General features: G+C 39.1%; 1 protein-coding gene and 1 pseudogene across 1 annotated transcript in view; both read left to right on the top strand.

The window, feature by feature from the left end:
- The window catches only part of CMSS1 (cms1 ribosomal small subunit homolog), a 342,712-nt gene that overhangs the window by 251,120 nt on the left and 65,724 nt on the right, over window positions 1-25,868 (top strand). The gene's annotated exons all lie outside the window — the stretch shown is intronic.
- On the top strand, window positions 15,436-15,672 carry LOC148092867 (small ribosomal subunit protein eS27 pseudogene; annotated as a pseudogene).

The following is a 25,868-nucleotide window of genomic DNA, read 5'->3' as shown; positions in this document are numbered from 1 at the left end:
ATCAAGTTTTAATATCTTGATTATTTGAAAAGAACTCACACAGAATAAAATAGACATGGATGTATTTTTTCTTTTTATATTTTATTAAAATATAATGAACTCATATATGGTATAATATAGTCTCTATCAAAGATTTCCGTGGCATTTTGGGAAACAGAGTAGAAGCTTGAAGGAGATGGATCAAGCAACTCAGAATTCACTGGGTGAGAAACTAAATGCATCACAAAATTAATCTCAATCTTGGTCTTCTACAGACTTCTTTAACCTTTAACTTCATCCTTCTGCTGAAATAAGCTAGCCACTGTTCTTAAACCTCTCATGATCTATCTTAGAGGGGAAAAATCTTTTTTATAACTCTAAGGTTCTAACTCTCCCTGAGCAGACTCTCTCTCTACAAAGGTTTTCATCAAAAATACCCAAGGAACATGTTAAAATGCAGATTCCTGGACATACCCCTGGACAATTCCAATTCTATAGTGAGAGGTGGAACCCAGGAATCTGAGTTTAGTGCCATGAGTAATACAGATGGAGGTAATCTGTAGCCCAAATTTTTAGAGTTCTTGCTTAGATCTTCTCCTGCTAACCCTAGAAAGGATGAAACCTGTTAGGTTTAAAAGTAGATGCTTTGTCCTGTTCCTCCACTGGCAAGAAGCGGTTGAGATGGCAGGAGACAATATATGGGTTCAGGAATAATTAGAGCTGATATCATTTCCTGGGCAATATCAGCTGATTCTTATTTGTATTGGATCTGGAAGGCTTGCGAGAATAGATATGGAATGTTGTATTTTTCACCAGTTATTACCCGAATAAGGCATGGACTGAATTTTCTTGCTTGGTCCTATTTTGGGATGCATATGTATACTTTCCTACCATGGTTACCAAAACAATCCATCTGAAACTGGCTCTTACTAGTGTCCTAAAGTATGAGTTTAGCATACAAATTAGTTTTAGGTCTGTGTTTGCAGAAGATAAAATCACGTATTTCTGTCATTCTTTATTTACTTATTCAATAAATGTTTATTGAGCATGTTTTATGGGGGAAGCATTGTTTAGGCACTGTCAACAGCCAGTGTTATCTCCATTAGTCTTGCTGATATGCTAGCCCTTCATTTGATGCTCCCTAATTTAAGAAAAATGATTGCAGGGCCTCAAACCCCTTCCATCGTCTATAATCCTCTCTCTCGGGCCCCCCAAGAGTCTTTTTTCTGGTCTCAACATTTTCAAGATGTTTTAGTACAATTGATAGCCTGACATTTTTCACAATCCCTGTCTTCTATCTAATCTTAATCCACAATGATGCAATTAAAGAAGACTTTCTTTTGTCAGCAATGAAAATGGAGAATAGTGGATCACCTTCCATGTAAAAGGTTATATACCATTTATCATTACCCAGCAGATATACTGATGGTTAATATATGTCCCTGGAAACTTATCAATGTTCTTTGAAAGCCCAGTGTCATTCTCTTGGGCATACTTTACTCTTCTCTCTCAGTGCCAGCCTCTTAAAGAGTCTGATTGTACTCAGTACCCCTTATCTTCCATGTATATTTGTGCAGAAAGATCTCCCTGTAAGTAGCTTAGGGGTTAACAACTTATGAAGATTCTTTGGTTTGGGACTGAGATCTTCTTGTAGCTTGGCCTCTGCACCCTAATTTTTGCATTCTTGAGGCCTACATGACACTGTAGTTTGATTTTATTAATGTGAGTGTCACAGAAAGTTCTCTAGAAAGCGAACTTTTTATAAACAGTAACACAGGAAAATAGAAGTTTACCAGGATGGTCAAGCTGGCTCTTACCATCCACATCATGTCTTTTTATTATTACTATCTTCTGGTTGTTTTCAGAGCAGGGTTTTGCAGCAGCAGCACAATTGACATTTTGTGCTGGGTAGAGCTTAGATGTGGGGGGCTGTCCTGTGCATTGTAGGATGTTTAGCAGCATCCCCGGCCTCTACGTACCAGATATGAGTAGCACCCTCCCATTGTGACAATTAAAAATGTCTTCAAACATTCCCAAATGTCCCCCAGGGACAAACTTGCCTCAGTTTGAAAACTACCATTTTAGAGTGTGGGGCATGGCCTATTTAGATGTAAGGCTGTCTGAAAAAAGAACTGTGTCAGTATCTTATAATATTCCCTCTCCATCTTTGAAAAACTACTACATAATATTCAGAAAGTATAATTACACAAAGATGGCATGCTTCTAGATATTTAAGTTCCACTGGATCTTTAGAATGGAGAGTTCCAAAATACAGGAACCTCTTGATTCCTCATTACATTTTTATAACAAGCCAAGAACATTATCGTTCAACTAATGAGTCCAGTAATGACAGAATAAAATATAGTGCATAGAATAGAATCTATTCTGTTTAACATACTGAAACTGCACATGTAAAAAGTGAATACTACTACTGCCCTGGCCAGATGACTCGGTTGGTTGGAGTGTCGTCCTGTACACCAGAAAGTTGTGGGTTTAATCCTTGGTCAGGACGTGTACGGGAGGCAACCAATCGATACAACTCTCACGTTGAAGTTTCTTTCTCTCTCTCTCTCCCCCTTCCTCTCTAAAATCCATAAACATATCCTTAGGTGAGAATTAAAAATAAAAATAAATAAATTACTACTTAGTACTTATAACTCATAGGCAAGAATTTATGAATACAATATAGCAAAAACTTAAAGGAACTCTTCTATACTATTAGGGAGAAAAAATTCTTTATCATTACAGATGAGAACTTCATCCATTAAATTTATAGCTGAAGGATGCTAATCAGTTAATGGTTTTTACCCTTTTCAATCAGTTAGACATTATTCATTTCCAGAAATGCCTTGGAGAGAAGATGGTTGTACTGTCTGGGTGAGGCGTGAGCCAGCTATGAAGGCCCTTAGCAGCGTGGCACCCCTGTTTCTGGTCAGAAGAATGCAGATCTGGAAAACAGTCCTCCTGGGTAGCCACTTTTTCCTTACAGTCAAGCTCCAACAACTTTTCTGTAGGGAATTTTATAGACACCATACAAACATGCCATGCCCATTTTTTATACCCTTGCCTAAATTTATTGTTACATGTTTCTGTTTCTGTGAGGTCCATAAATGTCACAAAATATGCTTCTCAGCATGATAGTCAAAGACTTGCTCTTGTCGATTTCAGATGCCACCTAGTTTGAAGAGATGTAATTCACCCTTGGGGATTTTTTTGTGAGAATGGACTATTGTACGTCTTACAGTCTGTAGAATTAGCTTGCCTGTGGTTTTGAAATAAGAACAAATGAAGAACTCTTGCCCTTGTGATTTTATTTAATGTTTAGAAAAGTTCAAGTTTAATCTAGTAACTTAGAATGTGTGTGTTTGACTGCCTATATTTATGGAATTACAATTCTTTAGCAGTAGTTTAAAACTCTAAAAACTGTCGTGGTTTTATTGTTCACGGTAAGATATGTTGTCAGCAGTACCTGACAGGGTCAAAGTTGTCTAGAAAATTATTCAAAGAAAGGATTTTTAGTGAATCTCAGAAGTAGTTGAACCTATAGCAACTTCTTTTTTTTTTTAATCTTTACCAACTAGTTAATTGCCAAAGGCTTATTTTAGATGAGCAGTTCTCAAAGTCTGTTGCCTGGAACAGCAGCATTAGCAACGCCTGGGAACTTGTTAGAAATGTACACTTCAGGGCTTCAACAAGCTCTCCAGGTGATTCTGATATACAACAAAATATGAGAACCATTGTTTTAAACTATGATAGTCATTGTGATATTTTTTTCTGCCTGAATTGATTGTTGCTGTCTCTGATGCCATAAAAAGCAGATGATTTTTACTAAGAAAATATTATTTGCTCAAAAGCATATTTCCTTATCTCCTTTATAATATGAGGTCTACATTTACTGTCACATTAAAAAAGGTACTAGAATAATTCGTCTTTACCGAGCTCTATTTTCAACTTTATAAAAATATTTTAAACATGACTATTTCTTTGACTCTTGCCATAGCTATTCTTCAGTAGCTTTTAAACTAAAGTTAAGTTTGCTTTATCATAGTAAAAATTGTGTCCTGAAATTGACAACTAATTTACAAAGAACATTTCACTAAGTGATCGGTCACTTGTGTTATTTCTTCCTTTCATAAAATAATACTAACGCTTACATTCAGACTCTAGTTACCCTGCTACCTTCACACCAGCAGAAGGGTGCTCAGTTTTCAAGGGAAAGTGGAGGGTTAGATCCACCTCACTTGCTGCATGTCTGGGCTTCTAGTGCATGTGCACCCCAGCTAACCAAAGGTTCCATATTGTTTTTTCATGCATATGTATAGTTTAATGTCAACCTTTTGAGTGGCTCATTTTCAAAGGCCCTGTTAGTCTCCCATGTTGTATTTTTTACTATCCCATAGGGAAGAAGTGTTTTTTTTATATACCACATTTATAGAAGTATGTAAGTATTTATAAGCTCCAGTTAACCTAACTGGTTAATTTGGCCCTAATATGAATTCTGATCAAGGCTGCTAGTAAATTCACATTTTGGGTTCACTTCCAAATGCATAGAAAATTTTAAAGAGAATTATTAAAGCTATTCAAAGATTTGTTTAAAGGGAGCATCCACTAAAAACCGGAAGACAATATGATATTGTTGGAGATAAGAACCTTGTGGTGACTGCGTTCATTCGGGGGAGCTTTATAAACAGGAACTGCTATGGTTTTATTCTATATATCCAAGGGATTTGACCATAAAAATTATGTCAGAGAAATCATTACTTATATACAAGCACAAGCACATGCATATACAGGTGGACCTCACTTTTTCCACTTAGGTGGGTTCCTAAAATGTCAGATGCAAACAGAATATTTATAAATCAAATCATAGTTTTCAGTTGGCTCATATTATCTAGGAGGCGCTATACCTTTTCTTCTGCTATCCTAGGTGAAAAACAGCTGCTAAAATACCTGTCCCAGTTAACCCCAGCTTAGCATCAAGTGAGTGAATTATAAAGTAGCCACTATTTAAAAAATGAATCAAGAAAATTATTTCATAGTGTAGAAATTAATTCCTGGTTCATCTCTTTGGCTTCACATTTTTCTGTCAAATGTGTTGAATTATGACACACTTTCAAATATGTTTGTATGGTTGAAGGTCTCAGCTGATCCTCTTAACCAAATCATATCTCCTAAAGCAGTAGTTTATAGCCCAGGCTACTCAATAGGACACAAGAGGAACTTTTAAAACTATTGCTGCCTGCCCACAACCCTGATCAGTGGAATTACAATCACTGGGGATGGAATTATTTTTTAAGTGTTCAAGGTGACTCTGCTGTGCAGGCAGAGTGGATAGCTGTGTCTCTGAAGAAAATATTGCTGTTTTGGACAGTTTATTGTAGTATGTGATGTTACCATAAATTAATGAGAGTATTTCACACCAAGACAGCTGGTGTTTTTGTGTCTTCCCTCCTTTAAAAATTCATGTCTTACTATATCTCTCCTTTCATGGGAAAATGACTGGGTTTTACTATATGGCAGTCATTTTATACGTTTGTTGCCCATTTGGGGATATGTTCTTTTCTAAGCACTTGTAATTTCTCAAAACTGAATGTCAATCCAAATTTTATTTTCCCTTTTGTCTCAGAAGCAAAAATGTTCCTATTCCTTTCTCTCATCACCAAAACCCCTCTATGGTCTTCTTCCATCCTGCATGTCAGCACAGCCCTAAGATAAGGGCAAATAACATTCCCAATTATAGGCTTTCCAGCTCTCATGAGGACACTAAGTACTTTCTTACAACTGAAATGTTTCTCAAGTATTCTTCAGCCACCTAAGTGTTCTGTCATTTTTGTCTGTCACCTAAAAATCAGAGCTATACACGTTGGTGACCCCCCTTCCTAAGTGGCCAAATAGAAGAAAGTACATATGTCTTTTATTCATTCAGTGTTTCTCTGGAGACCTCCACTAGCAGGAACAGAGGTTGTTACTTTTTGTGTGTGTGTGAAAAGTAACGTACCCCCATGTTGGATTTTAACGGCTAACTTAGCTCCCCATTAGTGATTCTTGGGAAACAAGGTCACTGCAGTTTAATGTAGAGTGCCATGAATGTAGTCATTGGACGAGTGAATGAAATGGCTGCTCTAGCTCAAAAGTACACCTGCATTTGGATAAAATATGATTCATGTTAGAGAGCTACACTGGACATTTGGTTTCCCTCCAGTAATAAAATAACTTTTAATGAAATAAATGTGTACCTTTCTGTAGCAAACCCTCATAAAGCACATAGCATAGTTACATTTTTCTCACTGGCAGTGGTGAGAAAACTTTGACCTGCCACAGCCTGCTTCATTTTGTTTACTTATTTATTTTAAATATAAATAAATGTTTTTATTGTTTAACCTTATTGTTTATCTGTTACAGATGTTCCCATGTTATCCTCCTTTGCCCCCCTTCCCTCTGCCCTCTGCTTCATTTTAGTTAGTCTCGAGCAGTCAACCTGGTTAACTGATTAGCAGAACAATTTGGAGCCATTGTCAGCACCACAGATGAGAGGGACAGAAAAGCCACAAAGTTAGTTGTGTCTATTTGGACATCAGCATCACTGATTATGTCTTTTCAAGTGCTGCTACTGAGAAATCAGCTTCCCCATTTGTACAGCCCCTTATGTCTCTAACACTGTTTAGGGCCCAAAGCAAGATCTACTCTTACCTGTATTTTTATCACTTATAGCAGTACCTGACCCCTAATGACACACTTAATACTTTTAAATTTTTAAATAATTAAAATTTTGTAAAATTTATTACCCGCCGGGCCAAAGTCCAAATATGATGTCTATTTCTATGGATTATTACAACCATTTAATGTGGAACCTCTTAAAACTCTAATAAAAATCACTGGAGAGTTGGGAACAATGGCTAACACATTTTTTTCACTTTTTAAAAATTTACATACATTAAAATTCACTTTTTGTGTATAGTTCTGTGATTTAGACAAATGCATTCAGTGATGTAACCACCACCACAATCAAAACACAGAACACCTCCATCATCCTTAAAAATTCCCTCACACTGGCTTTTTAAGTCGACACCTCCCCCCACTCTCCACCCTCGGCAGCCACTTGGGTTTCTTCTCTAATTTCACTTTTTCCTGAACGTCATATAAATAGAATCATAGCATTTTAAATTTTGTTTCTTTTGCTTAATGTACGCGGGAGGCATCCAAGTTGTTGTGTGTACCAAGTTTGTTGCCTTTTGGTGCTGTGTAGTATTCCATCATATAGATGTACCACAGTTTACTTACCCACTCACCAGTTGGAGGATGTTTTGGTTGTTTCCTGATCGGTGCAGTTATGAATAAAACCAGTATAAATGTTCATGGACAGGTTTTTAAGTGAATGTGACATTTTGTTTCTCTAGGGTATTTCTCTAGAAGTGAGATTACTGTGTTTTACTGTAAATGTATGTTTAACACTCTATAAAGAACTGCCAAACTGTTTTCCGAAGTAGCTGTACTACAGCCATAGGCAGTGTATGAGAATTCCAGTTGCTCTCAGTCCTCACCAGCACTTGGTGTTGTCAGTGTTGTTTTGTTTGGTTAGTTGGTTTTGTATTTTTTCTTTTGTTTTTTAGCCACTCTTCTCTCCTTATGGCTTTAATTTGCATTTCCCTAATGACTAATGATGCAGAGCATCTTTTCAAGAACTTATCCATGTGTGTTTTTCAGTGAAACATCTATTCAAATCTTTTGCCTGTTTTTTAAGTTGCTTATTTGTCTTACTGAGTTTTGAGATTTATTTATTCTGAATAGAAGTCTTTTTCAGATATATGATTTGCAAAGATTTTTCCCCGATCCGTGTCTTGCCTTTTTCTTTTCTTAACAATCTCTTTCACAGAAGAGAAGTTATTAATTTTGATGAAGTCCAGTGTATCAGTGTTTTCTTTTATAAGTTTTGCTATCATACCTTTCTGTGTGTTGGTGTTTTTTTTAGAGAGAATGTGAAAGGAAGAGAAAGAGAGAGGGAAAAACATCGACTTGTTGTTCCACTCATTCATGCATCCATTGGTTGAGATTTGTATGTGCCCTCACCTGGGATCAAACCCACAACCTTAGGATGACGCTCTAACCAACTGAGCCACTTGGCCAGGGCTCTATAGGTTTTTAAAGTTAAATTTGAGAGCTTGTTGGGAGGGAGGAGGCAATAAAGAAGAGAATTTCTCAATATATGTGTTCCCTGAATATCTCAACTAAATCAAAAGCTGGATTTGATATTTTAAAAAATAGTTTATATTTGAAACTAATACAGTTTCCATATCGCCTTTAGACATTATAGAATGAGCACATCTCATTATGGAATGATGCTTACCCCCCAAATTAAAAGTGATGCAATGGAGAAAATTCTTATTATCAAAGAAAATATATCAAGGCATAGCTCATACACAAGCAGATTCCTTTCTGGTTTCAAAATGAATTTCTGAAACCTAAATCATTCCCTAAATATACCCAAAATATTAACATTTGTGGAAAATAAATATTTTATGCAATAATAATAATAAATTGCTGGGGGAAAAAGGTTACATTTTCAAAACTGTTGGAACAAATTTAATTAAAAGCCTTAAAGAGGAGATAGAGATGGAGATATGAAGATTTTTTTTCTGCACTCACCTATAGATCAGAAACTTATGTCAAGCAAAAAGCATATGAAGCAGGAAACATTTTAAAAATAATCATGCTTGCCCGGCCGGGCATGGCTCAGTGGTTGAGCATTGACCTAGGATCCAGGAGATCATGGTTTGATTCCCGGTCAGGGCACATGCCCAGGTTGCAGGCTCGATCCCCAGTGGGGGGCGTGCAGGAGGCAGCCGATCAATGACTCTCTCATCATTGATGTTTCTCTCTCTCTCCTCTCCCTTCCTCTCTCTGAAATCAATAAAGATATATTAAAAAAATAATAATAATCATGCTTTAGTTTAACAGAGTGGAATTAAGCATTCTTCATTATGGTTCTTTATATGGTATTCTTTGAACAAGTCATTTTTTTATCTTACCTTTGAGGGGAAAGATACTTCCCTACAGGAGTAGTGTACTATAAATAACAATTTTATTAAGCATCTGTATGAGGTGATAAGTCATTGTTCCTTAGTAATCTGGAAGACACCCAGTACGTAACCGAGGGAGATTGGGACAGGCTTTTTAAGTAGCATGTGAAGTAGAACCAGCTGGGTTCTAGTCTGCATTTTGCTACCTACTAACTAGCTGGTTTGCTGACCTGGAGCTAGTTAGCTTGTCTCGTTTTTTGTTTCCTCAGCTGAAATGTAGGGGTTGAGTGAGACGATCTCTAAGTTCTGTTAGTTCCAAACAGAGCTGGAGGAGGGGGAGCACTACGCACCCGTCTCCTGTGACACCAGCCAGTTCTCCTCGTAGGGTCAGCGGCACCTGGAGCCACAGGACGCCTTAGTCACATTGCTCAAAGCTCTTGACTTCACTGTTCTGTCCTGTGGGTGCCCCAGTTCAGACCAGGACAGTGGCTCCCTGGACTCTGGAGCCCCCTGTGAGCACCACTGCTGGTAAAAGCCCCAAGCGCCTGTTCCCTGGGCCCGCTTGGCAGCTGTTTGCTATTGTTTTCTTCAAGATTCGAATTTAATTGTCCTGCTCTTCTAAGTTTTTAAGATAGTCAAGGGAATATTAGCTCACTGAAAATAATTGAAAACACCTTTTGGAAAAGCGCAGCTGAGAATGCAAGCATGAGATTCAGTCATGCTGATCGTGGTGTTTCAGGGAAGAGCTCATTTCTCTACCGTGTAACATTTTCTAATAAATTTCTAAAGCAGTTCCTCCTCAGATTTTCTGAGTCATAGACTTTCAGAGCAAGACAGGCCATAAAGATGTGTGACTTCCCAGGGCCTTCAGGATGGTAGGTTGTAAAGCTGCTCCAGGACCCCCCTCCTGGGCTCTTTCTCTGCAATCCCAGCCTGTCTTCTCAAGCCATGCAGACCATCCTGGGGTTGCAGTCAGTCATTTTCTCTCAAGCATTTCCCTTTCCTGGCCCACTCTAAGCATGAGTTTCATCAAAGGCAAGAACAGGATCTACATAATGAGCCCACCTGAATGGGAAGGAGAACTTCTCCAGAGGAACTGCGCAAACTCTCGCCATCACTGTGAGGAGCGTTTGCGGGTGTGCCGGTGACGACAGGCCAGGCTCCCCCAGGCACGTGTCTCTAGTCCTCCCCAGAGCTTGCTGCTTCCTTCCATCCCATGTGGTCTAAAGTATATTTTAAGAACACTTGAAATTAGTGTAGAGGTTAAACATTTGCAAAGCAATTTAGACTTATAGGTAATTTTAACACAGGTCATTTAGAAAATGTCATTCTTGTAACCCTACTCTACCTTTAGGGGTGTGTGTGTGTCCACGTGTGCTTGTCCCCCAAAACAAAATGCTTTAATAAAAGAACTTTGTGGTGCTTGAGTAGGAAGACCTCTTGTTATGCAAGGGAAGAAACACAGTGTGGGAAATTATGTCATAAGGAAGGAGCAGTCAGTTTTAAAGATACTTAGCAGTACAAGGCTTCTACCATATTCCCAAGTAATAAGCATCATAAGTTATTCTGTCACTAAAAATACAAACTTGTCCTGACTTAAGTGCTTGACTTGTGTTTAAAAAACATACTGGCTCCTCAATTTTCCAGATAATCTTAGTATTTGGACCCACTCGAGCATCCCAAATTCCTGTTTCTGCCATCTCTGAAAGATAATAAAAATAATATTGGAAAACTAACCATTTTCTACCAGAATCAAGCTAACCTCATCTTTGTAGACATTTTCCAATATTTCCTTAAGATAGAATTATTTGTTCAGTATCTCTTATGAATAAGAGGTATACATTGTTCTGATTTCATGGCAGGCCTAGGTTGAAATTCAGAAGACAATATAGTATATTTGGGGGGTTGCTCAAAATCGCAGGGTCTGAGGCCAGATTCCTCAGGTTAGAATCTTAATTCTGACCTTTAACAGCTGTGTGGTTTAGGGCAAGTTGCATAACCTCTCTGAGCCTCATTAGTGCAACATCTGTAAAATGGAGATGAAGATATTAATGTCTACCTCATAGGGTTATTAGGAGCAGTGGTCTTCAAAAATGTATTCCCAAAGTAATTTAGAAAAACTGTATACTTCCTCACGCAGTTTTAAGTTGAAATCGAAAACTTTTCATCGTAGGCTCTAGTTTATTTTTTATAATAAGAAGTAGAAAGGAGTAAATATTACATAATGTGAAATAAGATGAGAATTGGCTGTGGCTGAAATAGTCAACATGATTTGAAAAATAAGTTTTACCTACCCTGTTGAATAGCTCAAAGGGAATTGGGAATAAGTCATGAAAAAAGTTACCCATATGTTTTAGGTATGTGTTTTGAGTAATTTAGCATCCCCAGAAGATATACACATGTAAAACACCCTTAACATGTTTCGCTCCAACTGTTGTTAAGAATTCAGAACATCTCAACACTGATTATAAAACTAGTAGTATTTCTAATAATAATGTGTTGGATTCCAGGAAATTTGTGTACATCAAGACAGTGAACTATAATAAGACTAGTCTTGGATGAGGAGTTTGCCTTTTACTAAAGTGAAAGGGTTGATATGAATGCAGGTGAGTTCTTAGGCACGGAGAAAGTAAAGTATAGAAGAAAGTTAAAAGGGCTGGAGACTAATTTCCTTAAAATACCCTTGCATGTGCACATCTTGCAAAATATTTGCTATACCCACTACACATATCCCAGGGTGAAGACTACTAGTTATGATGATTAAGTGAGTCAATACATGTTAAGCTCTTAGAACAATTCCTGATATCTAATAAGTACTGAGCAAAAGTAAGTTGTTATTACTATTATTTTTAGGCTCCCCTTCGGAAGGAATTCTGCATACGTATTTCGAGTTCCTACCTTGTTCTCAGAACTCCTCTGCCCACATTCAGCATTTTTTAAAATTAAGTGACTAAGTATCAGAAAAATCAGTTACCTCAGTAGTTGAATCACAGTTCCATTCTTCTCATGAGACAAACTCATTCCAAGTATAATTTATGGAACTTTCTGGCCAGATTCCATTTAGTTTGGCTATCTATAAATGTGCTGTTCTCCTGGATACACATAACTTTCTCAATGAATGGATCTAACCAGCTGCTAAGGGCCCATAAATTGGGAATCTGTGATTTCATAAGTACCTAGAGAGATTAATAATTACTGGATAACTGAAGAAATAGAATGCAGAGTGGGGGAAAAATTGAAATGTGAAGTTTAAAAAGGAAAGGACTATTCATTTCAAACATTCTATGCACTGGCCACTGTACCCCTTAAAATCTCAATATCAAGACAGGGACTGGCCTAACATATTATTAACTATTCTGAGTCGGACTGCTTACATCATTAGAACTTAGGTCTGTTCTTATAGCCAATGTCTTTCTTAACTTTTTAATTACCAAAACAATGCACGTTCATTGTAGGAAAAGTTAGATAATCCAAAAGAAGAAAATAAAAGTCTCTGATTCACTACCATCCAGGGGTAAAGATTGATGCTTATCTCCATACTCTTTTCCTTATAGAAAAACCAAACCATATAGTTTTGATATTTTTAATTGAATATTTTACTTTGAGATACTTGTAGTTGCATGCAATTATAAGAAATCATATGGAGAGAACCCATGTATCCTTTACTCAGTTTCCCCTAGTGGTAATATATTGTAAACCTATAGTACAGTATCAGAACCAGCATATAAATATTGGTGCAGTCAAGATACAGAACATGTCTGTTGCCCTAAGGATGATGACCTTTTATGGCACAACCATTTCCCTCACACTTCCACCATCTCATTAAACCCTAGCAACCACTATTCTGTTCATTTCTGTAAATGGAGTCATATAATATATAAGCTTTGGGATTAACTTTTTCCACTCAGAATAATTCTCTGTAGCTTCATCTAGGTTGTTATGTATATCAATAGTTTGTTCTTTTTATTTGCTGAGCAATAATCTACAATATGGGTATAACCATATCATTGACCATTAAAGAACATCTAGGTTGTTTCCAGTTTGGGGCCATTAAAATAAAGCTGCTATAAACTTTTGTGTACAGGTTGTTGTGTGAACGTAAGTTTTCATTTTTCTAGGATAAATGCCCAGAACTGCAGTTGCTGGGTCATATTTTATTTTTTTTAAGAAACTACCAAATTGTTTTCTAAAGTGACTGTACAAATTTACATTCCCACCAGCAATGTGTGAGTAATCTAGTTTCTTCAAATCCTCACCAGCAGTTGGTATTGTCATTATTTTTTAATTTTAGCCATTCTGATGAGTGTGTAGTAATATCTCATTTTGATTTTGATTTTGCATTTCCCTAATGGCTGATGATGTGAAATGTCTGTGAATGTCGTTTGCCCATTTTCTAATTGGATTGTTTGTCTTTTACTGTTAAATCTTGAGGGTTCTTTATATATTCTCGATGGATGTCTTTTGTCATATGTGGTTTATAAATAATAAAGATCTCAAGACTCTCTTTTCATCCTCTTAAAAAGGTCTTTTGCAGAGCAAAAACTTTGACATTTTGGTTAAATCAAATTTATTTTTCCTTTTATGGATTGTACTTTTAATGTCAAATTTAGCACTCTTTACCTTAGATCTCTCTTACTTTTTTCCTAAGCATTTTATAGTTTTATATTTTACATTTAAGTCCATGATCTATTTTTAGTTACTTTTTTGTGTAAGGCGGTAGACTTAGATTGTAGTTCACTTTTTTCCTCTGAATGTCTAATTGCTCCAACACCATTTGTTGAAAAGGCTTACCTTTTTTTTTTTTTAAGTTGAGTTGCGTTTGCACCTTTTTAAAAAATCAGTTAGGCATATTTGCGTGAGTCTAATTCTGAGTTCTCTGCTCTGTTCCTTTGATCTAGGTGCCTATTCCCCCCACCAATATGCACAGTCTTGATTAGTGTGCCTGTATAAATCTTGAAATTAGGTATTGCTTCATCCCACTTTTTCCTTATTTTTCAGCATTGTTTTAGCTATTTTAGTTCCTTTGTCTTCCCATATAAATCTTAGAATTATCTTGCCTCTATCTACCAAAAAAAATTGCTGTAATTTTTGTTGGAATTGCATTAAACCTGTATATCAATTTGGGTCAAACAGACATATTTGCTATGTTGTGTTTCAATCTAGGAACATAGTATGTCTCTCCATTTGTTTAAATATTTGATGACTTTCATTGGCATTTTATAGTTTTTAGATTATTAGGACTATACATGTTTTATTGGATTTACATGTAAAAGTAGGATCACACTCTGTTTCAAACCCACTTTTTTATGAACATGCATATCCTAAACATTTTCCAAATCGTTATTTTTCACATCATTTTTTAATTGTCTGTAATAATTAGTTCTGGATTTGAGTATTCTTGGTTATTCAGCTAATGTCACAAAGATTATTACTTGGTTTTAAATTTTTTCTCAACCCAGGATTGGGCCTCCATTCCAACAAAATATACATTTGCTACTGTCTAAATTGCAGTGGCCTTCTTGAATTTTTAAATAGCTTCGTGTAATATTTTTACTCAGTAGAAACCTCTACAGTTAATTGGTTGGTTTTTCAAATGTTATCAGCAATGGCATATCTTGTCAAGTAATAATAATTTTGAGTGTTTAGCTAGGCCCAGTGATGGTACATGCTACATTGCTGTTTGAAAAATCTAGTAAAATCAAAATAGCAACAAGACTACTTTGACTCTTGGCTATGCTGTAATTTGTTATTGCTAAACCATTGGCCTCTTCTGTGCTGTTAGCAGCACAAGTCAACTGAAAGCCCACCTGTGTGTCCCTCAGCAGTTGGCAATAGGTAAGAGTCACAATAGGTAAGAAAAGTGAAGTAATATTTGTGTTGGGGGTGAGGTGCTTCAGTAGGAGATAATGAGATGGAATAGAACAAGCCCTGTGTTTTAGGGTCAAAAACTTCTGTATTTGAGTCCCAGTTCTACCATTTAACCAGCTTTTTTACTTTAGGCAAGTCACTGGATCTCTCAGGCTAAGGTTCCTCATCTGTAACATGGTGATTATAATACCTACTTCATGACATTCTTAGAATTAAATAGGTTGCTGTATTAAAGTATTCAGCAGAGTTCTTGGCATATAGCAAGCACTTAGATGTTAGCTATTATTGTCATTTATTTTTGTTAATAATAATTGAACTTTGGTTCCTGCTGCCAATTGATATCAGTACTTGCCAAGGAAACTTGTTTGTAGTGTAGACATTTTTATGCATATTTCTCCTCACTACTGCAGTGTAAGTCCCTATAACCTGAACATTTTGTATCCCTTAGAGTCTAGCACAACAGTACCTTCCTAAAGAATGTTGAATTTCACAAAAGTCATTGCCACATACAGGGGCGGCAACATGACATTAAAAGAAACCACCAGCGCCTTTCAGGCAGTGATGACCTCCCCATGGCAACATCCCTCTCGCTAAGGATCCCCTTCATCCCCCTCAGAAGAGAAGAGGAACCTGGTGCAGAGCCCCAATTCCTACTTCCTGGCTGTGAAATGCCCAGGATGCTACAAAATCACCACCAACTTTAGCCGAGCACAAAGGGTAGTTTGTGTTGGGTGCTCCACTGTCCTCTCAGCCTACAGGAGAAAAAGCAAGTCTGACAGAAGGCTGCTCCTTGAGACGGGAGCACTAAAAGCACCTCAAATCAAGATGGGTGGGCAACCATCCCAATAAACATATTTTGGATTTAAAAAAAAGAAGAAGCCATTAGCTATAATCCACTCCCCCTTTTTTAAAATGGCTTCCTTTAGGAAAATATTTTAAAGATTACAAATGCCTCACTTAGATAAGAAAGGTTTTTCACTCACTCCTAAAACAAGATACCCTGCAGTTTGGGACTGTAAATCAGGTTCCAGTTAAGAATTTAGGACTCAGCCATGTATGGGATGTGGCGTAGACTGGTTCAGTGGGCAGTTTTTGCTTTGCCAATTACAGAACTCTTTTTTATGTATTAAAAGGGAGTTTTCATATTTTTGTCAATGATCGTTTTTCATTGGTAACCCAAGAGGAGTTTTGGATTGTCATTTTGTGTGCTTTATCAGAAAGCTCAAATCTGGGATTGAATTAATCAGAGGATGAAAGATTGGGTTTTTGCACTTTCCAGTTTTAAAATCTACTTAATGTGGATAGCAGGCTGAACATTTATCATGTTAGTATTCACACTGGGGGCAATGAAATATAACATTGCATAATTCTGTTAAGAAGGTCCTGAGAGTTTAATGTACAGCCTGATGGCAGGAGACCCTCGGGAGCACAGAGATGCATAATCCTCTCAGAACTGTTCGCATGTGCATGAGATGAATGAGCTATCATCCTTCCAAATTTTCATTTTCACAAAAAACAAGTATATAAGGGTAAGGAAGGTACAGGAAGAAGAGGGCTGTTCTTGTAGCTGGGATGGTAGGGAAAACCCCAGCTGGCCTTTAGGTGATACAGTATACAGGTGGTTCTCATAGACTTACCATGTAACCTTGTAAATAACTTGATTTTTCTGAGCCTTAATTCCATATCTACACAGGCGCATTGTAATACTGTTTCTGCTTACCTAAAGCAATAATCAAATAGGATAATATAGAGAGAAGCATATGGTAAACTAAAAAAGTACAAATGTACCATGTTATTCATCCATGAGTATTTATTAGGCACCCACTGGTACCAGACTCTGTCCTAGGAGTAAGGAAAAATCAAATAGACTTGGTACCCCGCGGCGCGGAGGTTCACCAGGGAGAGACAGCCTTGTGGAGCACTAAGTACAGGCAGGCGATGCGGGGGGGCAGGAGCAGAACGCTCCAGGCAGAGCCGGGAAACCGGATCGCTGAGGTGGAGTGCAAAGGGTTTGAGAGTAAAGGAACTCCGACGTCTCATTATTGTAAAGATCATCCATGGTCAAGAAGTTTACCCACAGTGGAGAGGGAATTAGGAGGGAAAAGGTTGCCTTAGCTGCCAGTCCTTATTAAGTAGGTGGAATGATGAGAGGTCGGTAGGCAGAACTGGGGTCTGGATAAGCGTGGCATGAGCTGATGGTATGAGCCTCAAGAGAGGAGGGGTTCTGGTATGGAAGTGGAAAGGAATAGCCTGGAAGCAGCACTGCGGGGCCTGGAGAGTGGTGCTGCCCCAGGCGTGGTGCTTGGGCTGTGGAGCGTGAGCAGTCTTCTCTCGAGAGGCTGAGATGTTGCATGTGCTGGAGGAAGGGTTGGACAAGAGGTGGAACAAGAGGAGGGAAGAAGAGTCTGTGAGAAGGGTAAGCACATGGAGAGATTCCAATAGCAGCAGTATCTGTCATTTATGAAGTACCTAGGATGAGCCAGTCACTGTACTTGACAGTTTTATACATTTAATCCTCACAGACTAATTATTGATTTTACAGATGAGGGCATAAGGCACAGAGGGCTGCGTGCATCATTTAGCGTCACACGAGAAGTCCACATTAGAATCATTGAGCCCAGACCTGCCTGACTACGAAGCTGTGCTTTGGCACTGTCCATGTCTTTTTTTTTTTTTTTTAGTATATCTTTATTGATTTCAGAGAGAGGAAGGGAGAGGGAGAGAGAGAGATAGAAACATCAATGATGAGAGAGTCATTGATCGAGCCCACAACCCAGGCATGTGCCCTGACTGGGAATCAAACTGCGATCCCCTGGATCCTAGGTCCAAGCTCAACCGCTGAGCCACGCCCGGGCGGGCTGTCTACGTCTTAAAAGAGATTCAGAGAGCGCCATGGGAAGGATTCGAAGGGAAGTCAGAGAGGGAGAGGAGAATCTAAGGGAGAGCAGAGTGGCCTGGGAATGAAACTGCAATAGATGAGAGCGTTATTGGTTAGAGGTGCCTGCATTTTTGCTGCTGAGTGAGAATAGAGGCGGTGAGGACGAGTCACTGAAACCTCGGGTGGAGTCTGGGGCCTGGGGAGGTGAGCGATGGCCTTGCTGCAGGTTCAGTGGAGCAGTGCTGTGAAGGTTTCCTGGTGTCCTCTGGAGGGAATTCTAGGCAGTTAGTGAAGAGGGTCTCCCTTTCCTGACTTCCGTCCTGGGGGAGTGGTCTGAGGAGGCTTAGCTTCCTGACGTGTCAGGAGTCAGTCCTTTAGCCCAGGTAATGGAGAGCAGAGAAGGAAGTGGGGGTGACTGGCATCTCACTTGCATGTAGGGTGGGAGCCAATCAGACTTTGGGGTCTCTTGGCCACTTCGTACTTGGGGGTCTCAGGAGTTGTGAGGTGCAAATGGAATTCTCATTCGTCTGTGGCGAAAAGCAAACACGTGCCTCAGCTTCTCCTGAGCATCGATTACCAGCTACTGAACGAGACAGCTTTATGCAGACTGGGGAAGGAGATGTTTTTTCTTCCTCACCATCGAGGCACAACTAATGTCCTACACTCCTTTACCAAGGCACAATTAATGCTACAGCTGAAACGGCAGCTCCTCATTGCCCACAAGAAGAGGTGGTACATTGACTGGGCACAGACCTGGACCAGATGCTTTTCTGAAAGCAAAAGCTTTGCTACTCGCCAGGGAGGAGCTATCCTGCCGTGCAGCTGGGTAAGCGTGGCCTTAGCTAAGGGGGATCAGGTGAGAAGAAGCAAGAAAAGGCAGAGGGGGAGCAGCTGAAGAACAGTTATGACTCAGCCTTGCTTTCAGTACAGGGCTTCCGCTGGAATTCTTGATGGCCGTGAAAATAAATATGCCCTTCAAAGTAACTCGTGTGCCATCTGATCTACTCCATGACAGGAGGGATTGGGGCAGTGAGAGGATAAATAAACTCCTTGGAAAGGGGAAAATAAGGAAAGAGAAGCAGAAGTTACCTTAAAAGGCTCCTCTATGCATAGGATGCTTGCAGAAGAAATTGGACCCGTGTTGTAAATGTGATTTCTGATTCTCCACAGACGGGAGTTCTACTTTTCCTTTGAATCAGCTCAGCACGTTATCGCTCTTGTGACACTTTTCACATTCTATACTTTTTACAGTTTTGATGTTTTTCTAATTCTTCTAAGAAACTGACAATTCCTCAAGGGTAAGGATTGTGCTGGATTCCATTCTGCATCTCCCACAATGCTTTGCATTCAGTAGCTATTTGGTGTTTGACTGAAAGAACGAACCCAAGGACACTGTGGGTTCTCTGAATTTGTTAGCTCTTTACTTGGCTACCAAAGATAACACATTGCAAAGCCAACTTTCTCCTTTTTCTGGGATCAGGGACTAAATTATAGTTTAAAAGTGTTCTATAAAATTTGCAGTTTCACCCCTTAAAGTTGGACTGGCCTTGTGACTTGCTTTGGCCAAAAGAATGCAGTAGAACTGATATTATGCCAGTGCTGAGACTAGACCTCCAAAGGCCATGCATGCCTTGGGGTCCTGCCCTGCTGCAATTATAATAAGTCTGGGCTAACCTGCAGAATAATGAAAAACTGACAGGAGAGCCGTCTCAGCTGAAACCATCATAAACTGGCCAGCCACTAGCCAGTTTGTCTGCACACTGCAGATGCATGAGTAAGAGCAAGGCATAGGTGTAGGAAGGGATAAAAATGGGGCCAATATTTTAATGTCTCCCATGGTGACTCATAATTATTAGGCTATTATAAAAATACTTCTTAAGTTGTACTTTATTAATTGTATTCATCTGCTTCCCAGTAAAGATTAAAATGTATGATTTTCTAATGTGAGCAGAAAAGCATTAGTATTTGTTTAAATTTCTCAAATTTTGTAGAAGATATAGGAAATATTCTGGTTTCCCTTGGTTCTTGCTGCTTTATATTTTTGCATTTAACTCCAAAAGCATTAATCAAAATTTCCTCTTTTATTTGAAATTACTCATAGAAAAATAAAAGTTAACTATACAATGAAGACTTAATAGTGTGAACTCCACACTAAGTCACCACCTCCAGGAAGCACCCATTAAGTAAAAAGACTTGAATAAATAAGTAACTGGGGGGGGGGGGGGGAAGCATTCTATAATACTTTTAGTATATAGGAGAGATATTTTCTGTTTAGGGAATGTTGCTAAGCCCTCTCATCAAAAATAGCCTCGCCTTCTACCTTCAAGCCCTGCCAAGGCAGAGCAGATTGGCAAGGACAGCTTAAAGGAAAAAGCAATGTAATGCCTTCTACTGATGGTCATGCAGGTGCCAGTGGAGCAGACAAATGTATGTGGTTTAGGCTTAGGATGCTAAGTGCTGTAAAAATTAGGCCGACCAACTGACTAGGGGTGGGTAGATCTAGAGTTTGTGAAAGCCCTTCTTCAACTGCTGCGTATCCCTGTGCACTCTGTGATCCTAGGCCAGGAGTCTTTAAAAGGCAACTGGTGATTAGAAGTCTCACCACATAAGCAGAGTCACGGCTCTTTAAGAGGAGCCCACTGAGACCATGGAGAAGGCAGCAGCTCAGAATGGCAGCAAGAGCTGGCTAGAAAGACAAACAGGAAACCCTGAGTCCTGAGCAAAGCAGCTCCATTCTGAAGGCTGTTGTTGCTCCTTTAGAGACTGCCACACAGGTAATGGCATGGAACCAAACAAGTGACAGGATAGGTGTTTTAATTTTTCCAAAATCTACTCTAAGCATGAGTCTCCTATGTACCTAAAGATCTAGAGTCCTTAGGGGTTTGTTCCCTAAATCTTGAATCAGGTTTTTTCTAGGAAAGTTGGAAGCATTGATTTGGCAGGTAACAGCAACCATTCTGAGTGTTGAGCAAAAAGGAAGTGTGGGCAGTGAAGGGCCAAAGTAGGGATGTGGAAGTGCATGTTGGCCGCTGGAATGGACTGAGTTAGAGGCCCTAGAATGGACACGTCCCATGGCCTTTACAAACTGCCCCCTGGAAAATTTAAACAGGAAAACCTTTGGGTTTGGCCTCACTGGCTTTACAATAAGCATTTTTGTTCAAATAGATTGCTACATTAAAATGGACCTGTCTCTTCTACCCTAAAGAAAAAAGTCTTTGTATTCTGAATGTCAGAGACACCAATGAACAGCCTACCTTTATGTAAAGATAAACCCCCAATAATGAGAACCATGAGCATGGCCCTGCCAAGATTCCCGATAGCTTGTTCAATAAGCTGCATCACTACAGAGATTTTTAATTATTACAAGTGTCCATTTGCACCCCTTATTTGCTTGTAGGCCCAGAGGCCAGGTCACCAAAGTGGGGCTTCTAGTCATCCTCTGAGGAGGGGCTTCTGCTTATTCCCCTGAAATGAAGGCAACTCCTGTCTGTGTGTGTTTGGGTTGGAGAGGGCAGGCTACAATGACGATAGCCCTCTCCACCCACCCCCAGCCCACAGTCATGCCAGGTGGCAGGGTGGGGGCTGCATGGAAGCTTGCTCTGGTGCAGTAGTCAGATGGACCGGTTGGAGGCCCCTTTGCTGAAGAGCTCTCCCAGACCTCTGCCCCAGCAAGCAACAGAAGACCAAGACGACATAGCTGTAGTCACACCAGGACTGTTGACTACACCAGCTATCTTTATTTGTTTATTTAAGAACCCTGAGCTTCTTTTTCTTTTTTCCTTTTTTTTTTCTACATGAAATTTGAACCACATTTTGTTTGAGATACCCAAGGGAGATTTAGCAATGTGGTTACCATTTTTATAAACTTTCAAACAAAACTGTTAGCAGTTCACAACTTAGTTTGAACTAATGACAGTGGCTTGGAGCACAGGCCTGTCTTCTCAAGTCCCGGAGGACAGTGACCGAGGCAGAGAAGGATCCAGCACAGAGCTGGCTGACCAGCTTTCACAAAACCTAGGAATCCAGAGTTTTGGGTGGATGGCCTCTTCCCATTCTGCAGGAGTGGCAGGGAGAGCAGCCCTGTTGCTTTAGTGATTTATACCGAATGCCCTCACGTTGTTAACTCTCCTCAAGTGAAAAAGAAATTCAGGAAGAGTTGGGATGGAAACAGTCACCTCTGTTGTTTTCCATTACCCTAGAGAGGGGCTGAGGACAACTGTTTTTATTGGTAGCAGGCTCGCTGCCAGGCCATTGCCATCCCCATTTCTTTCCTTCCATATTTTTTACCTCTGTAGTCACTTCGGTCTGTAACAGCAAAACTTCACCTGTGCTTTCATTCTAATCTTTCTATTAAAATATTTGCCTTTATCTAACTTTCTTCTCGTGATATGGTTTATATTTATAGGAAACTTTATGTACGGGTTGTTTCCTCTACTGTAGTTAGCTGTACCTAGTATTCTTTTAAGCTCATCTTGGACGGTGTTCACAAGAACATGTAACAAGGAGCATTTAAGTCTCGTGAACATGCCTCTAACAGCATACAAATATCTATGCCTATATTACTTTTTCTAACCCATTTTCAAAGCCAACTTAGTAGATAATGTATTCTCCTACCAAAGATTAAAATTAAAATAGCCTATAATTGAACCTGACCAATAATATTGATTTGAGAGTATCAACGTTCAGTTTCCAAGTACATGAAACACATGCAAATTGTAGGAATTTAGACAGTAACATCGTTTTTGACACGTTTTTGAAACCTCAGTTTACCCTCCAAAAAGGCTTTTTCTTTTTTGATCAATTACAATTCCTGTCTAACAACTTCATAGCCTACAAGTAAGACTAAAATGTGATTAAAATGTCAACTAATTCTGAGGCAAAAGGGAATTCCAGGAAGACTCAGTAATCACTGAAAAGGGTAGTTAAATGGCTGTAAGATTAACCATTTTTAACCTAACAGCATTTCTCATGCATCTTTAAGCAGTACTGACAAGGTATTTCCTGGAGATTAATGACAGTCCAGGTTAATGGGATGAGGGAAGGTCATTAATCCTTACATAAAGGTAGTTTGGAAAGTAGAAATGAAAAATAACTGCTAGCTCAAGATGATGGCATCCCAGGAGATGCTTTAGAAGATTAGTTCCCCTTTCAGAAGCCCGTGCTTGCTACTGCTCTCACCCTCCCTTCCCCACACGATACGCCTCAGACTCAGGTTTTCAGCCTCATGTACAGTTAAGCTTTTGAAAGTGGTTTGTAATCTCTCTTTCACCAAATAAAACCCTTTTTATCAGTGAGCTTTCACTTCTCACTCTTTCTCACATAAAACCCATCTTGGAAGTCATTCATTTTACATAGCTTCTCACCATCAGACTTACTTTACTGGTTTAGGCAGAGTTGTGCTTGGGAGTCTAGAAACCAGGGCAGTCAGAATATACCTTCTGGGGTTGAGGTGGGAAAATATCTGTGTATGCTATGCATAAGATATGCAGAAAACATGAAATTACTGTTAGTGGTAGGTTGGGATTGATGGAGCAATCAAACCTAGACACTTCAGTAAATCAGAAGAGGTTGACTCCTCAAAGGGACACCAAAACAAGCTGGTTCAGTCAGGATACCATTACAGGCAGAAGCACAGCCTTCCAGACCATGGGATACCCCAGAGACGCACACTTGCAGGTGATGATGTCAGACTTTGTGGAAGCTCGGTCCCCCTCCAGGCCAGCCTAGGCTGCACCCATTCTGCATGTTAGCTGATCTGCATCTATTCCAATGACCCTCCCTCCTGGCCAGATTTATTAATCTTGGGATTATGCAAAATGTAAACTGACCTCTGAAGCAAAAAGGACTCTTGTAGAAATAGCAGGAAGTAATGACAAAGGATCTGTAGCCACCAGGTGAAGGATTGCCTTTAAAATCCCCACTTTGGCTCTTTACCTGAAGAACAGTGGGGAGCTGAACACTGATTCTCAGTTGAAAAGATCTGCCTTTGTGCGTGGGCATCTTCTTTCATAACTGTGTTTGCCTGGTAAGGGTTTGAGGACCCAGAAGCTTGCCCCCTTGCCTGTGCTAGGGCATGCCGTCACCTTCCTGCTGGAAATGTAAGCTTCCTTTGGAATCCTTTGTTAGTTAAAGCTCATCTGATTCATTCATGTGGTGTCTGACTGGTTGTTCCACTAATCCCGAGCTATACTCTGATCCCTATCATATATTTTCACATTTGGAAAATTTTAAATAACAGAGGTTATTTTGCTGCTTAAAAAAAAAAAAGCTACAGTTGGCCCTCTGTAACCACAGGTTCCTCACCCCCAGTCCAACCAACCTAGGACTGAAAATATTCTAAGAAAAATGTTACACTGTTGCTGACATGTACTATTGTAGTTAGTTAGGCCTATGATGGTTGCCTCTGCTGAACATGGGAAGAAATGTTTTTCCTTGTTTTTTCTTATCATTATTCCCTAAACAATACTGTATAACAATTATTTACATAGCATTTACGTTGTATTAGATATTATAAGTAACCCAGAGATGATTTAAAGTATATAGGAGGATGTGCATAGGATATATACAAATACTATACCATTTTATATAAGGGACTTGAGCATGCGAGGATTCTGGCATCCTCAGTTATCCTGGAAACAGTCCCATGTGGATACTGAGGTATTATTGTACTAAAAATTAATAAAATAGCCAAAGTGTGGTAAAGGAAACTAGAAAAATGCTTTCTGGTCAATGGGGCAAAGGGTAGAAATGGGAAAGCCCCATTAAAATGGCGACTGGCATTTTGCCACTAGCATGTATCTGATCTAACTCTGAAAGCATTAAATACTTGTGTATTTTGTAACACAGCCAAGAGATGTGAATTTGTAGCTACCAGTTCAAACTGAACTACTGTTTTAGGGCAAGTACAAGTGAAAATCTTTATGTTCTTCCATAGTGTTAAAAAAAATCTTGTTTATATACAGATTAGTTCCATTAGACCTAGCTGGACCTTTCGAGTTCTCGTTTCAATTGAAATTGCCTTGTACAAATGAACTATCCAGATGTGGATGGGAACTTAATAATAGAATTCTCCCCAAAATAACTAGACTATTTAGGTCATGATTGCAGTTTTATGATACCGTCTGGGAAAATTACTAATTGCATATGAATTTGAGGTAAACTCAAGTTTTTCTCGCTTCGATAGGCAGCATGGCCTCTTTCAGCACTTTGCAGGTAGTGAAATTTCCTGGTCACTTTGCTGACTTTAAAGGTATCTGCTTCACCATTGCTGAAGAGCGACAAGAGACTGGCAGCCAAAGAGAGCAGTGGGTGAAATGATCTCTAGGTGCCATGATTGGAAGAGTCTTTGTATTAAAGATAACTTAGCATGAAAAAAAAAGAAGAGTAATGGATCTACAGCAGTCATACTTTGAGCCGGAGCCTTCCTTCCACACATTGGGCAGGTATCTAATGCATCAGTACAGTCTTTCTGAAACCTTACCTAACCACTTAACAATAGGATAGTAAAACTTGCTATTTTGTGTGTACAAATGCTATCTTTCCAAATTAGGAAAGAACAAGTGAAACCCTGTGGAAGTGCCTGTTTTAAAAGGAGGAATTTAATGCTATGCTTTCCCATTAACATCCTCCCAAGGTAGTGTTATATAAATAATTCCCGCTACACAAGAGGAGTCATTCCCCACTCTGAAATAATTTGCACACATTTAGGGATTTCATTGTCTCCTAAGAATCCTCTGGGCTGTGAGCCCATAAATTATCACACTCTGAGTGTGGAAGTTTCATTACATGATTTAAATTTTATGGCAGGAGAGAGCAAGATAATTACAAAAAAGAAAAAAAGTCACTTGATTATGGCTAGAGAATCTCAGGAAGGGAAAAGGTTATTTCTACTTCTGTAACATAGATCAAGGAAATTAATGGTTTGCTTTTAATAATCAACTGTCTGGGTTTTTTATATGTCAAAACCACAAAGTTTGGCATTTTTAATTCATACCTATGTGTAGGCGTGTAGTGTTTAGAGAGTGGTTCTTGTGGTCCCAAAGAAAACACACCATTCAGATGCCAGGTCCTTTGGTTTCTAGATGATGTTTCAGCCCATCTTCTTAATTTGGTCCAAGGGATCCAAA

Source organism: Miniopterus natalensis, chromosome 6, assembly GCF_054644295.1.
Source record: "Miniopterus natalensis isolate mMinNat1 chromosome 6, mMinNat1.hap1, whole genome shotgun sequence".
NCBI lineage: Eukaryota > Metazoa > Chordata > Mammalia > Chiroptera > Miniopteridae > Miniopterus > Miniopterus natalensis.
Note: the sequence above shows the minus strand (reverse complement) of the source record. Positions and strands in the feature narration are given on the sequence as shown.